This window comes from Ranitomeya imitator, chromosome 5, assembly GCF_032444005.1.
Source record: "Ranitomeya imitator isolate aRanImi1 chromosome 5, aRanImi1.pri, whole genome shotgun sequence".
Taxonomy (NCBI): domain Eukaryota; kingdom Metazoa; phylum Chordata; class Amphibia; order Anura; family Dendrobatidae; genus Ranitomeya; species Ranitomeya imitator.
This window is the reverse complement of record NC_091286.1, coordinates 392,367,424-392,382,707: the sequence shown is the minus strand read 5'-3', so window position 1 is coordinate 392,382,707 and position 15,284 is coordinate 392,367,424. Positions and strand designations below refer to the sequence as shown.

The window sequence follows — 15,284 nt, the reverse complement described above, 5'->3', positions numbered from 1 at the left end:
AAAAAAGGCAAAACACAGTGCAAAGAAAAAAAAATGGTCTCAGAACTTCTTTTTTCCCTCTATTGAGAAGCATAGTACTTTTGGCCTCCAGTACTGTTATGAATAGGTAATTCAGAACCACAATGGAGCTTGAAGTTCAGAGCACACAAGTGACCTGACAAAAACCACAAAACATAGGACGAGCTCTGAGACGTGGAAACTCTGCTGACCGCAATCCCTAAACCTATCAAACCACACTAGAGGTAGCCGTGGATTGCGCCTAATGCTCCCTATGCAACTCAGCACAGCCTGAGAAACTAGCTAGTCCTGAAGATAGAAAAATAAGCCTACTTGCCTCAGAGAAATTCCCCAAAGGAAAAGGCAGCCCCCCACAAATAATGACTGTGAGTTAAGATGAAAATACAAACACAGAGATGAAATAGATTTAGCAAAGTGAGGCCCGACTTACTGAATAGACCGAGGATAGGAAAGATAGCTTTGCGGTCAACACAAAAACCTACAAACAACCACGCAGAGGGGCAAAAAGACCCTCCGCACCGATTAACGGTACGGAGGTGCTCCCTCTGCGTCTCAGAGCTTCCAGCAAGCAAGCAAAACCAAAAAAGCAAGCTGGACAGAAAATATAGCAACAAAAGAACACAAGCAGAACTTAGCTTATGCTGAGCAGACAGGCCACAGGAACGATCCAGGAGGAAGCAAGACCAATACTAGAACATTGACTGGAGGCCAGGATCAAAGCACTAGGTGGAGTTAAATAGAGCAGCACCTAACAACTTAACCTCATCACCTGAGGAAGGAAACTCAGAAGCCGCAGTACCACTCGTGACCACAGGAGGGAGCTTGATCACAGAATTCACAACAGTTACCTGTATGAAGAGGCTATTCTCTAATATCTCAGGTCAGTTAAAAGACGTATTGGCTGTCATTAAGGGGTTAAACACTTGTAGATCATAACAGATTCTCATGGTAAACTAATCTTTTGCTATCATTCTTGCTATCATATAATGTAATGTAGTAAATGATATTCTTTAAGATCATAATACTTGAAGAGCAACCGCTGTTTTAATTTTTATTTCATAAATCAATAATATAGGTGAAAGTAAAAAACGTTGTAATATATCTTATCAGATACATCTGCTTCTTTCTCAACCAGGACTGATCATTATGTGTCAAAATTCTCAATTCACACGTAAAACCTGTTCTTCACAAAGACAAATTTTTACATTACTGATATAGAAGCAGAGAAAGAAGCAGATTTATTTGATAAAAATATATTACAAATAGAGATGGGCAAACCCAACCAGAAATGTGTGGCATTCGTACCGGACTGTCACTGTTCGGACCTGAATGCCGAACATGGACTTTCTGCAGAAGGTACCAGAACCCGAGCATCTACTGGTCCACCCATCCCTAATTACAAAGATTCTCATCTCCATGTCTACTGTTTATTTATAAAATTAAAATTAAAACAATGATTACTGTTTAATAAAATGCATGTTTCTGTACAGTACGGGAAGATTACACATTTTTATATTGCTATACAATTCATTTTGTATTATTAACCTATTGAAATAACTATTCTTCTGCTTATTCTATTTTTTTCCGGATGGCAACTTTGTAGGCTGGCTAATTTTGTAGATTACTTGCTGATCTTTTCTTATTCAAACTTAATATGATATTTGATTGTAGCTGTTTAACATACTGTACAAAACAATTAGACTTGGCTCATAGAAGACATACATGTTTGCCTGAATCAAACTATTGAAAGTGTTTAGATATTCACATTTCTCAGCAGAAAATAAAAAGTATTTTTATTGGACTGCATGACTTCTATGTCGACATAGTGTACACATCAGGTAAATTAGTCTCTGTCTAAGGCTCACCAAGTAGCTGTACATACAGCTACAACAATTGATATCCAAATTGCAAAACAGCATAAGTTAATAGTGATGAACATGTGTCTTAAAATGGCAAAGTTGCTTTGTTACCAAGGTGCCACACAAAACAATCTCATGATGGGTAAAAACAAGAGGGCTGTCTCAAGACCTTTGCAACCCTATTGATGCAAAACATACATAGAAACATAGTAACATAGTAAGGCCGAAAAAAGACATTTGTCCATCCAGTTCAGCCTATATTCCATCATAATAAATCCCCAGATCTACGTCCTTCTACAGAACCTAATTGTATGATACAATATTGTTCTGCTCCAGGAAGACATCCAGGCCTCTCTTGAACCCCTCGACTGAGTTCGCCATCACCACCTCCTCAGGCAAGCAATTCCAGATTCTCACCGCCTCAACAGTAAAGAATCCTCTTCTATGTTGGTGGAAAAACCTTCTCTCCTCCAGACGCAAAGAATGCCCCCTTGTGCCTGTCACCTTCCTTGGTATAAACAGATCCTCAGCGAGATATTTGTATTGTTCCCTTATATACTTATTTCATTGGTTACAGAAGAAATTCTAAACTACTGAAGGTTCCAGTGAGCACTTTTGGAGCCAATATCCGGAAGCTGAAAGAACATAATTTCACCATAAACTGGCCATGACCAGGAGAGTGAAAAGAATTATGGTGAGTTTTACAAGAGCCAAGGACCACTCATGGAGAGCTACAGAAAGACAATTCCAGCAGGTACAATTGTTTCATTGAATACCATAAGTAATGCACTCAATCTCCATGGCCTGTATGCATACTGACCACACAAGACTAGATTGCTAAGCAAAACGCATGTTCAAGTGCATTTAAAATTTGCTAAGTGACATTTAGACAAGCCTTTGAAACACTGGGAGAATATGGTGTGTCAGATGTGTCTAAAATTGAACTCTTTACATGCCATATTACACACCATACTAGGAGGCCAGAAGGAACTGTATATCACCCCAAAACACCATACCAACAGTGAAGTTTTAAGGTGAGAACATCATGATGTAGGGATATTTTTCAGCATAAGGCACTGGAATACTTCTTATCATTGAAAGAATGATGACCAGGCAAATGTACCGAGACATTCTTGATAAAAATCTGCTGCCATCTACCAGGATTATGAAGTTGAACTGAGGTTAAACATTTCAGCAAGACATTGATCCAAAACCCACAGCCAAATAAATTTTCAATTGGTTTCAGAGAAAGAAAAAAAGCTGCTAGAATTGATCAGCCAATCACCTGACCTGAATTCAATAGAAAATTTATGGAAGGAATTGAAGCTCAGGGTTCATAAATGGAACTCACTGAACCTTCAGGATTTCAAGAGTGTTTGTGTGGAAGAATGGACCAAAATCACAACTGAGCAATGCAGGTGATTAGTTTCTACATACAGTAGGTGTATTGAAGCTGTCATCATCAAAAAAGGCTTTTGTGTGAAGTATTAAAGACATTTTAGTAAGTGTGTTTAATACTTTTTTCCTGTGTCCATTCTCAATATTATACATAACTTAATTAATGGATATCAATGGTTTGATTTCTTTGCCTGTGTGGAGTGGATGAGTTGTTACTTGCATCTGGTGAGAATTTCATGTCAATAGCACCTTTAGAAATATATTATATATTATATAAAGGCACCTTATTTTCATATATTAGAAGATTGACTTTTTTTCAATAGTATCTATTATGGACCTGATTGAGGTTTGAATTGGACTTGAACTAGGGGCGGACAAACCGCGGATGCAGCTGACGCAGCTACATCGGGGAATGGAGGTAGAGGGGGCTCTTGCAGAGTGGCTAATAGTGAGGGCAATCTGGTCTGTTTCTCAGAGCCCAAGGTTGCATGGGGCCCATGGCCAGATTACCCTCATGTGAGGAGGGCAGGGAGTGATCCCTGTAGGCCTTCTGCTTACAAGAGAAAGTGGCAGCTGAGCGGAGGTGCAGGAAACTGTCCTCTGCTTCTTGCCCAGTGCTTTCTGTCTGACACAGGCACATGCAGCTGGATGACACCAGCATGCAGCATTCAAGGGAATGTAGTCGCCGAAACACGCATTGGGGTAGACTGGTACGGTGTGCATGTGTAGTGTGACCTCCCACTGTGCTATGTTTTAACCCTATAAGTGTATTTATGGTCACATGGATTTTTTGGCAGCTGTTGTTACTTTGCCTAACATGTGGGTTATAGCTGTATACTTTATGCAGACTTTCTGATCACTGTAGATGGCTGTTCACGTGCATCCTGTCTGGTCCTTTTGTTATGTGTAGGGTCTTACGACGGGGATTCATTTTGCCTGCCATGCTGTATACCTGTTTTTATATTTCTAATAAAGTTTGTTTCATATTTGTATATATTGGGACGTTTTGACTGCTTGTTTGGTCTTTGGTGTATTATTAATCAGCTTTTTTTATTGGACAGCACACAGACTCATAGAGTTTTATAGGTTCACTCTCACATCAGGGAAAATTGCGGATCTGAGGATGAGCTCTTTGAGAATCCGAGAATGTTTTGTTCTGGTACAATTTTGAGGCTCAGAATAGAAGAGGTTCAATGCGTCTGTAAAAGCGGCCCCAACACTGCACACAGATACAGGAATGTAGCCTTATTATGTAAAGCACAGTCCCTTACAAAATAGTGTGCTCTCTTAATATGTGCAGCACAGACCATTAGTATATAGTGTGCTCACTTATTATGTATAAACGAAAAAAGTGGTTTAGTACCGTGTTAGCCACTGGGGAAAAAAATATAGAGAGTGCTGCTTTCAATTATTTTTAGCTCTCTGGAGGTTTGGTAATTGCCTGAAAGATATTGCACCCTTACTGAACTTTTAAAGCGTGCCAATGCTACTTCTTCTTTTATAGATAGATAGATAGATAGATAGATAGATATGAGATAGATAGATAATCAGACAAAAACAGGCAGCACTGCAAAAATCAAACTGAAAAATCGTGATTTTACTGATCAATTAGCAGCAACTTTTCGGCAGTTTTCTCTGCCTTTCTCAAGCAGTGGACAAACATCAAGTGAACATTTAAATAGTGTTTCCACAGTATAGCATCCATCAATTATGTAAAACAGAGCCAATTTGCAGCTTAATGACCAGGCCAATTTTTACATTTCTGACCACTGTCAATTTATGAGGTTATAACTGGAACGCTTTAGCAGATCCCTCTGATTGTGAGATTGTTTTTTCATCATATATTGTACTTCTTGTTAGTGGTAAAATTTCTTCGATATTACTTGTGTTTATTTTTGAAAAAAATGGAAATATGGCGAAATTTTTTAAAATGTTGCAATTTTCAAACTTTTAATTCTTATGCCCTTAAATCAAAGAGGTATGTCACACAAAATACTTAATAAATAACATTTCCCACATGTCTACTTTACATCAGCGCAATTTTGGAAACAAAATTTTTTTGTTAGGAAGTTATAAGGGTTAAAAGTTGACCAGCGATTTCTCATTTTTACAACAAAGTTTACAAAACCATTATTTTAGGGACCATCTCACATTTAAAGTCACTTTGAGGGGTGTACATGACAGAAAATACCCAAAAGTGACACCATTCTAAAAACTGTACTCCTCAAGGTGCTCAAAACCACATTTAAGAAGTTTATTAATTTTTTGCGTGCTTCACAGGAATGAAGCAATATGGAAGGAAAAAAATAACATTTAACTTTTTTTACAAACCTTTTTACTTCAGAACCAATTTTTTTTATTTTCACAAGTGTAAAAAGAGAAAATGAAAAACAAAATTTGTTGTGCAATATCTCCTGAATACATCGATATCCCATATGTTGGGGTAAACCACTGCTTGGGTGCACGGCAGAGCTTGGAAGGGATGGAGCGCCGTTTGACTATTTCAATGCAGAATTGGCTGGAATTGAGATCGAACACCATGTTGCGTTTGGAGAGTACCTGATGTGCCTAAATAGTGGAAACCCCCCACAATTGACAACATTTTGGAAACTAGACCCCTTACGGAACTTATATAGATGTGTAGTGTGCACTTTAACCCCCCAAGTGCTTCACAGAAATTTATAACATAGAGCCATGAAAATAATAAATCAAATTTTTTCCACAAAAATGATCTTTTAGCCCCCAAATTTTTGTTTTCACAAAGGTAATAGAAGAAATTAGACTCAAAAAGTTGTTGTGCAATTTGTCCTGAGTATGCCTATACCCCATATGTGGGGGTAAACCGCTGTTTGGAAGCACGGCAGAGCTTGGAAGGGAAGGAGCGACATTTGACTTTTTCAATGCAGAATTGGCTAGAATTCAGATCGGATGCCATGTAGCATTTGGAGAGCCCCTGATGTGTCTAAACAGTGGAAACCCCCCACAAGTGACACCATTTTGGAAAGTAGACCCCTTAAGTAACATATCTAGATGTGTGGGGAGAACTTTGAACCCCCAAGTGCTTCACAGAAGTTTACATTGAAGAGCCGTGAAAATAAAAAAATCATTTTTTTCCTCAAAAATTATTTTTTAACCTGTAATTTTTTATTTTTACAAGGGTAACAGGAGAAATTGGACCCCAAAAGATGTTGTCCAGTTTGTCCTGAGTGCCATATGATATCACACTGTTTGGGCACATGTAACATAGTAACATAGTCATAAATATTGAAGGAAGACTTTTAGTCTTGTTCAACCCATAGCCCAACATAACATGCCCTAACATTTTGATCCAGAGGAAGGCAAAAAAAATCCCATGTGGCAAACAGTATGTTCCACATTGGGGAAAAAAATCCTACCCGACTCCACATACGGCAATCAGACTAGTTCCCTGGATCAATGCCCTATCAAGGAAACTAGCGTATATAACCTGTAACTTTATGCTTTTCAAGAAAGGTATCCAGTCCCCTCCTAAATTTTAGAAATGAGTCACTTATTACAACATCATGCGGCAGAGAGTACCATAGTCTTGCTCCTCTTACAGTAAAGAATCTGCGTCTGTGATTATGCTTAAACCTTCTTTCCTCCAGACATAGACGATGCCCCCTTGTCCCCGTCTTAAGTCTATGAGTAAAAAGGTCACTAGGAAGGTCTCTGTAATGTCCCCTCATATATTTATACATTAAAATAAGATCACTCCTTAGCCTTCATTTTTCCAAACTAAATAGCCCCAAGGGTAATAACCTCTCTTCTCCTGAGTACGCTGATACACCATATGTGGGGGACCACTGTTTGGGCACATAGCTGAGCTCGGAAGGGAAGGAGCGCCGTTTTGGAATGCAGACTTTGATAGAATGGTCTGCGGGCATTATGCTACATTTGCAGAGCCCCTGATGGATGTGCCTAAACAGTACAAACCCCCAACAAGTGACCCCATTTTGGAAACTAGACCCCCAGCGAACTTATTGAGATGTGTTGTGTGAACTTTGAACCCCCAAGTGTTTCACTAATGCTTACAACGCATAGCCGTGAAATTAAAAAATCTTTTTTTCCACAAAAATTATATTTTAGCCCTCAAGTTTTTATTTTCCCAAAGGTAACAGTAGAAATTGGAACCCAAAAGTTTTTGTCCAATTTTTCCTGAGTACGCCGATACCCCATATGTGGGGCGCACATCAAAACTCAGAAGGGAGGGAACACCATTTGTCTTTGAAGGCAAAATTGGCTGGAACCAATGGTGGAGCTATGTCACATTTGGAGACCGCCTGATGTACCTAAACAGTGGAAATCCTCCAATTCTAACTCCACCCCTAAACCAAACACACTCCTAACCCTAATCCCAACCCTAACCATAACCCTAATCACATCCCTAACCCCAAAACACCCCAGCCCTAATCCCAACCTTAACCATAACCCTTACCACAACCCTAACCCTAATCACAACCCTATCCCTAATCCCAACCCTAACCACAGCCATAATCCCAACACATCACTAACATAAATCCCAACACTAACCATAACCACAAACCTAACCCTAATCTCAACCCTAACCCTAATCCTAACCCTAACCATAACACTAGCCACAACCCTAATCCCAACACACCCTTAACCCTAATCCCAATGCTAACCATAACCCTAACCACAACCCTAATCCCAGCACACCCTTAACCCTAATCCCAACTCTAACCACAACCCTAACCACAACCCTAATCCCAACACACCCTTAATCCTAATCCCAACTCTAACCCTAATCCCAAAACACCCCTAACCCCAATTTCAACCCTAACCATAACCTTAACCACAAACCTAACCCCAATCCACACCCTAACCCTAATCCCAACCCGAACCCTAATCCAAACCCTAACCCTAATCCCAACCCTAAACCTAACTTTAGCCCCAACCCTAACCCTAACTTTAGCACAACTCACTTTAGCCCAACTCTAACCCTAATGGGAAGAAGGAGATAAATACATTTTCTTTATTTTATTATTTTTCCCTAACTAAAGGGGTGATAAAGGTTTTTTTTTTTTAACTTTTTTTATTTTTATCACTGTGATAGGGTCTATCACAGTGACCAAAATGAACCATTAGGAAAAATCTTCCTAATGTTGCTGGCTACCGGCTGGCAGATCTTGGCGGGCGCACTACGCATGCGCCCATCATTTTCTTACCGGAAGAAGAAGATGCCATTGGCCTTTGGCGGAAGCTGGAGGACCCAGGGACACTGGGAGACACTGGTAGGTATCATGGGGGATCAGGGACCCTATTTCTCTGTCCTTTGATGTGTGATCACATCAGAGGACAGAGAAATTAAATGGCAAATCACACTTTTTTTGCCGTTGCCGTTATATGGTTAATAACGGTGATCGCAACCCCAGTGTTGGTAAAAACTGACCTGAATCATGTTCTCTGGGGTCTTGGCTAACCCCGGCACTTGAGGCCCTGAAGAAATTCCGACTCTGGGGGGTGATACACACTTTTTCCACAGCTGTGGTTTAATTACCCTTAACTACCGTCATTAATAGGCATATCGGTGGTCATTAAGGGGTTATGGCATCTTGGTAAAGTTTTTGTTTCATATGCATGTTTCCAATTGAGAATAATCTATCAAACGCAGGGTATAATATTTCTATAACATTTAGCTAGCTACGAACATAAAACAAGATAGCTACAAATTAAAAAAACAATACATTTTTCACCTAAAGCTAAAAATATATTACGTTTTAAAAATATTTATAATTAGAAGTGTGTTCTCTGATACTAACAACTTGGCTATGAATAGGTACTCCATATGCATAATGTATACTACATGTCAAGGCATTAGCACAATTCTTCCAGACATGCAAGTAAAATTGTGAAGAAAATCAAACTGACGCCTTGAAGGAAAGAGAATATGCAAATCACCATTAGCTTCCTCACACACCATCAAAAGAACAACAACAAACAGTCACATATTCAGCAATAAGGATATCAAGAAGCTCATGAGAATATTAGTGAATGGAACCCCAGAGAATACATATGTTGATTTTAAATCATAGTGCATTTGAAGGTCTTTCTGGTCTATAAAAGTAGAAAAAAAAATCTTGAACTGTAGGTAATACCGCAATTTATGCAGGGGAATGGTGGGGCTGCTGAGTTGTTTTCCCAGGAAGGCATAGTCTTTTAGTAGCATTGGTGGTGACTCTTTTGAAAGAAGAAGCAATGATTTGAAAATTACGTTTATACAATCTGAATAAAATAATTCCGGAATATCTGGAATGAACTAAAATATGTGTTCATTTTGGAAATAAATAAGCGAGCAGAAAAATATTGTATCCTTTACTACCTTACGATTTTCCGTTTTTTTAATTTCAGGTTTTTCCTCCACTTCTTCCAAGAGACAATTTTTTTTTTCTGGCCATATAGCGATATGACAGCTTGGTTTTCTATGGGACAAGATTTACTTTTGAATGAAACCATTCATTATACCATATAGTGTACTGGAAAAGAGCCATAACTATTTTTTTATTTTTCTGGCCATGCAGACATATAAGGGCTTGATTTTTATGGGACAAGATGTACTTTTGAATGACACCATTCATTATATCACACAGTGTACTGGAAAAGGGTAAATACTGCTATGTATTGCCAAAATCATGATCACCTATGGCCTGTGGCCAGCATTCACTGGAGGATCAAAATGACAGGCACAGGGGTCATTAGACCCTGGCTACCATGACAACCCATCGGTGCATCATGATGGGCAGGAGGAACAACACATTATAAATGACGTTTTCTGTGATTAACAGCAATATTTAACTGGTTAACAGTCACCCACAGCTGTTAGAGGCACTTAATGGCTGATTAAGGCTAGGTTCACATTAGCGTTTTTGTGCATAGCGTATTATCTACATGCGCAAACGCATGCCAAAATGCATGCAAAAGCATTCTTATGCCTGTGCATCATCTTACGCATGATGCAAACAAAATTGCTGCGTGTGCATGCATTTAAACGTGTTTTGGCATGCGTTTTTATTTTTATGCGCATGGTGGAAGTGGTGACATCATTTTCTGGACATGCGCAGTCTAAAGTATGCATGCGTATCGAACGCATGCGTACGCATTCCCTTGCGTACCAATGCGTTCCCATAGACAGTAATGCATTTATTTGACACATTCAGCCGCAATAATCTGCACGCGGTTGATTGCACAATATTTGACGCCAGACACTGCCGCACACCACGAAATGACGCATGTGTACGCATCTGCATGTGAACGTATGCAAAAACGTGTCCCTGTGTACACAATGATAAAGATATGTACGCATGACGCATGCGGATGTATGCGGATCATACGCTGAACACAGAAATGCGACCATCAAGTGGGTGGAAAGATGTGGGCTTCGTGTGTGAATCCACATCAAATGCAGGGACACTACTTTTAACATACAAATGCATCAAAGGTAGAGGAGGGATTCAAATATTGGATGGTCTTAGTCTGTCTCTTTTCTATTTTTGCATTCGGTTAAAAGGTTTTTTAAATATTGGATATTTCAGCTGCAAATTTACCCAGTGTTTTATGTAGTTCATAATCATAAAATGTTTTCATTGCATAATGTCATAATCTACATTTATCCAGGTTTTCTTTTTTTCTGCGCAAGTCTTCAATTTCCCCAATGTTACTGTACCTTTGTTATCATCTATTATGTTAATTATTTTCCAAATTTCCAAATTGGTGAGACCCCCTCTCTATTAAACTATACAAAATAACTTTTATTTTGACCTATTAAAAAATGTTAAGGGTATACAAAAAATCATGAAAAAAAGGTTGTCCATAATCTGTACTAGTCATAATTGTACTAGTCCTTTAGATTAGGACATTTAAATAGGGTGACACGCCAGGATGTTAACATTTAATTTTTAAATAGGACAAGCATGATTATAGCATTCGTCCCCCCAACATGATTCACTGCAAGTGCGGCTTCATCAGGAGATAGAACAATGGCATGATTCACTAAATTTTGACACCCTGGGGTATCACCCAATTTAAATGTCATAATCTAAAGGACTATTACAATATATAGGCAGATTAGGGACAACCTTTTAATGACTTTTTTGTATACCATAAAAACATTTTAATAGGTCAAATAAAAATTAATTTTTATGGTTTAATAGAGAGAGTCTTTTGTATATTGTATGCATTCCTCCAAAACCATTTTGATCCTCACTTTTTTGGTTTAGATTTGACAAAGTTGATTCATTCGCAAATCTTGAAATTCTACTACAAAATCCCAATAGGTGGCACTAGAGTTCTAGTCCTCTTCTTCTCTGAAGAGACAACTTTCATATTTCCCACAGGAGCATTGCGGCTTTAAGTCTGCTCATCTTCACATGCTTAACATGTCACTCTCCGCAAGGAGAAACGATACTTCTTGGATCTACTACAAAATCTAAACTTAAAGAGTAACAGCTGTTTCTATTTCATAAATCAATGGTACAAGTGAAAATAAGCAACTTTGTAAGATATCTTATCAGAGAATTCTGCTTCTTTTTCCACATGGATTGATTATTCATTTCTAAAATTCTCAATTCTAAGGTAAAATCTGTATTCAGTGAAGACAAACTTTCCCATTACAGAGATAGGATAAAGCAGCTGCTACTGATCTATACTATGTAGACAGGGGAGAAGGAAGGATGAGCTCTGTCTCTAGCTCCTCCCTCCTTGCATACACACAGAATTCTATCCAAAGCAACTGTCATCTCCGATCTCAGTAATTAGAAAGTTAATTTTGATAATTTTGGTAATGTACTATTGATTTATGAAAAAAAAATAAAATGACCATTACTCCTTAAGATTTACATTCAGTTTGCATCAACACTTTGATGTGCATTTTTAGTATATCTTTTGATTGCTGAAAACTGTATGTATTTAACAGCAGCTTATGCCAAATTACCACTATTCCCTATCTGAATAAATAGGTTCTTAAGCAGAAAATAAAATGTATCTAGCAAAAATCAACACATATGAAGTCATATAGAGTCCTTGTGATTATACAGTATATTATGGATTCATAGATACTTAATAGGGCGCTATATACTGTAGTATCTACATGAGGCACCATAGATCGTGTTCCAAATTATTATGCAAATTGGATTTCAGTGTCATAAAGACCTAATTGTTTTGTTTTTCAAATAAACTCATGGATGGTATTGTGTCTCAGGGATCACTGAAATCAATCTTAAACACTTGTGATATTTAGTTTTACAGGTGATTCTAATTAAAGGAAAACTACTTAAAAATGATGCTCCACATTATTAAGCAGGCCACAGTTTTCAAGTAATATGGGAAAGAAAAAGGATCTCTCTGCTGCCGAAAAGCATCAAATAGTGCAATGCCTTGGTCAAGGGATGAAAACATTAGATATTTCCTGAAAACTTAAGCGTGATCATCGTACTGTTAAGAGATTAGTGGCTGAATCTAAAGGTACCTTCACACATAACGATATTGTTAACGATATCGTTGCATTTTGTGACGTAGCAACGATATCGTTAATGAAATTGTTATGTGTGACAGCGACCAACGATCAGGCCCCTGCTGGGAGATCGTTGGTCACTGAACAAAGTCCAGAACTTTATTTCGTCGCTGGATCTCCCGTGGACATCGCTGGATCGGCGTGTGTGACACCAATCCAGCGATGTCTTCACTGGTAACCAGGGTAAACATCGGGTAACTAAGTGCAGGGCCGCGCTTAGTAACCCGATGTTTACCCTGGTTACCAGCGTAAAAGTAAAAAAAAACAAACACTACATACTTACCTACCGCTGTCTGTCCCCGGCGCTGTGCTCTGCACTCCTCCTGCACTGGCTGTGAGCGTCGGTCAGCAGGAAAGCAGAGCGGTGACGTCACCGCTCTGCTTTCCAGCCGCTGTGCTCACACAGACAGTACAGGAGGAGTGCAGAGAAGCAGAGCGCCGGGGACAGACAGCGTTAGGTAAGTATGTACTGTTTGTTTTTTTTACTTTTAGGATGGTAACCAGGGTAAACATTGGGTTACTAAGCGCGGCCCTGCGCTTAGTTACCCGATGTTTACCTCGGTCACCGGCATCGTTGGTCGCTGGAGAGCGGTCTGTGTGACAGCTCTCCAGCGACCAAACAGCGACGCTGCAGCGATCCGGATCGTTGTCGGTATCGCTGCAGCATCGCTTAATGTGAAGGGGCCTTAAGCACAGATGTGTTCGTGCTGATAAAGGCATAATGAGAAAGGTTTCTGCTAGGCAAGTTCATCGGATTAAGAGAGCAGCTGCTTAAAAGCCATTACAAACCAGCAAACAGATATTTGAAGCTGCTGGTGCCTCTGGAGTCCCTCGAACTTCAAGGTGTGGGATACTTCAAAGGCTTGCTTTGGTTCATAAACCTACTATTTGGCCACCCCTAAACAGTGTTCACAAGCAGAAATGGTTGGAGTGGGCACAGACATAAATAAAGACTCATTTTCAAACAGTCTTGTTTACTGATGAGTGTCGAGCAACCCTGGATGGTCCCGATGGATGGAGTATTGAATGGTTGTTGGATGGCCACCATGTCCCAACAAGGCTGTGAAGTCAGCAAGGAGGTGGAGGAGTCATGTTTTTTTTAGCCGGAATCATGGGGAAACAGCTGGTAGGGCCCTTTAAGGTTCCTGAAGCTGTGAAAATTACCTCTACAAAGTATATAGAATTTCTGACTGACAACTTTCTTCCAGGGTATAAAAAGCAGAACCATGCCTTCAGGAGCAAAATCATCTTCATGCATGACAAAGCACCATCTCATGCTGCAGAGAATACATCTGAGTCATTGGCTGCTATGGGCATAAAAGGAGATAAACTCATGGTGTGGCCACCATCTTCCCCTGACCTCAACCCTATAGAGAACCTTTGGAGTATCATCAAGCAAAAGATCTATGAGGGTGGGAGGCAGTTCACATCGGGACAGCAGCTCTGGGAGGCTATTCTGACTTCATGCAAAGAAATACAAGCAGAAACTCTCCAAAAACTCACAAGTTCAATGGATGCAGAAATTGTGAAGGTGATGTCAAAGAAAAGGGTTCCTATGTTAACATGAAACTTGTCCTGATAGGTTGTTTTGGAATTAAATAGATTTTTTGTTCAGTAAATGAGACCTCCTAATGCTGCAAGTTCAACAAATGAGCATTTTCAATTCTTTAAAACATATCAAATGTTTAGAAATTCTACTGTGCCTAATAATTTGGAACAGTGCATTTTGAGTTTTTATTCATTTTGAAGATTATACTGTTATTATTGGGAGGTTTCTTCAATAAAATTTGATGTATACTCTAACGGGTGATGACTTTTATTAGACTGACTGTCATTTGCACCGACCATTTAGGAAAATCCGAGAAAAATATCATTTGCATAATAATTTGGAACATGGTGTATTGTCCCCTTGTAGATGATAATGTCATCAAAATTATATTTTTACCTCTTCAATTCTGTTTAAGCCAGTCAAATTTTTTTTTAGCTTGGCTCCATTTGAAATCAGAAGCATAACCAGATATTGACTGAGCCCATAGTTGGCAATTGACAACATTATATTGATATTAGCAATTTGGAATGACATTATCATTGTGATATGATGAAACATGTCATGTCACAGAGCCTTGAACTAATCAGAAGAAGTACCAGAGATGGCAGCAGATGGCGAGGTGTGTATGGAAGTAGTCCAGTGGTCACAGACTTCCAACATAGCCGCTTGTCCTGCAAATATTGTTCCACTCTGCTCTGAATGATACCCAGAAAACTTGACATTTATGCTGTCTCTTTGGATACCATTTTCCCTTTAAGATCAGTAGATTTACATTTATTATTTTCTAGATTACAGTACATTTTAGTTTTTCAACCCCATAATGACCGCCAATATGCTTTTTAACAGCGGCAGTTAAGGGAACTTATTCATCAATGCCGCCTTATAATGGCATTGAGAAATAAGGATATAGTTC

At 39.1% G+C, this 15,284-nt stretch overlaps 1 protein-coding gene across 1 annotated transcript in view; it reads right to left on the bottom strand.

Moving 5' to 3' along the window:
* Positions 1-15,284, bottom strand: part of CSMD1 (CUB and Sushi multiple domains 1) — a 3,308,788-nt gene that overhangs the window by 2,619,813 nt on the left and 673,691 nt on the right. The window lies entirely within an intron of this gene.